The following is a 1330-nucleotide window of genomic DNA, read 5'->3' as shown; positions in this document are numbered from 1 at the left end:
GCCTATCTGGTTGATGCCTAGTATTAAACACTAAAGAAAATGGATTTTCTTACAAAATCCTTTCGACTAATAATCTATCTTTTGGGGGCCAGCCAGATAGCTCAGCAGACTAAAGCTCCTGCTTAAGCAGAGCACAGCGGCTGGGCTTCGATCCCTGGGGTGCCATGCTGGCCCGCCTCTGGATCGCACTAAGATGGTGAATGAGACTGGGCATGGTGGCACGCACCTATAATCCTAGTGCTTGGGAGGCTGAAAACAGGAGAATCACTATGATCCAATCTACATATTGAGACCTTGTAGACCCTGAATACTAAATACATAAATAATAATAATAATAATAATAATTTATCTTTTGGAATTTCGAATTTCTCACACAATGCCTTACTTTAAAAAAATAAAATAAAAATTTAGGGCCCACAAAGGAAAAGGAAGTCCCTTGGCTTTAGTTAGATATCCTCCCCAACTACAATGGGATACAAAAGACAGTGCCAGTGATCTTCCTTACACTCCTGTGTCTCCTGTAGCTGCAGTCAGCTAATGTCAGCATTGAAACTTGTTATTACATGAGAATTTCATTGACTGGAAAAGATTTGCACTCCCTAGCAATCTGCATAACTACAGCACTTCACTAAGAAGAGCTGCCACTGTTTGCAATAGTTGTCTTAAACACAATGGTTAAAATATTACAGTATGTTGCCTAGAATTTTAAAAGGGAAGGACAGGAATTAGATCAACAGATGGCAGGTAGCAGATTTGGCTCCTGATGGATGTGTCCAAACAAGAGTTATGTGTCTCAGAAAGAGCTGTATTCTAGGACTGACAGGTGGATCGTGACCCCGTCCGTCACAGCGGCTTCTGGCGCCCACTCCCCTCCCCACTCATGTCCCAGCAAGCATGAGACCCTCCTCTCTCCGCTCCCTCCCTCCGTCTCTGTCTCTGTCTCTGTTTCTGTCTCTCTCTCTCTCCCCCGCTTCCCTTTTTCCCTCTCCTTAGCATTCTTCCCTCACTCCCTTCTTCCCTACTCTCCTTTATTTTCTCTGCCTCTCATCTTCTTCTGTTTTCATCTTTTCTTCTCTAACTTCACACCTGATTATACCAATACTAATCATATTTTTTCTGACTGCCATAGAACAGGAACCTTACTAAAGAGTCATTAAATCCTACACTTTGCAAAGCAAAAGTATATAACATATATAGAAACATTTACATAGACACATATTAATACATGTAATCCTACAGAAATATCATCTATCAATACAAGTCTCAGAACCATATTTAAAATGTAACGAAAGGACGGAATGCGGAAGAAAAGAAGAATCAAGATACATCA

General features: G+C 41.2%; 1 protein-coding gene across 1 annotated transcript in view; it reads right to left on the bottom strand.

Moving 5' to 3' along the window:
- The window catches only part of Cdc20b (cell division cycle 20B), a 75008-nt gene that overhangs the window by 49774 nt on the left and 23904 nt on the right, over nt 1-1330 (bottom strand).

Source organism: Octodon degus, unplaced genomic scaffold (genome assembly GCF_000260255.1).
Source record: "Octodon degus isolate 3935 unplaced genomic scaffold, OctDeg1.0 scaffold00001, whole genome shotgun sequence".
Lineage (NCBI taxonomy): Eukaryota > Metazoa > Chordata > Mammalia > Rodentia > Octodontidae > Octodon > Octodon degus.
Note: the sequence above shows the minus strand (reverse complement) of the source record. Positions and strands in the feature narration are given on the sequence as shown.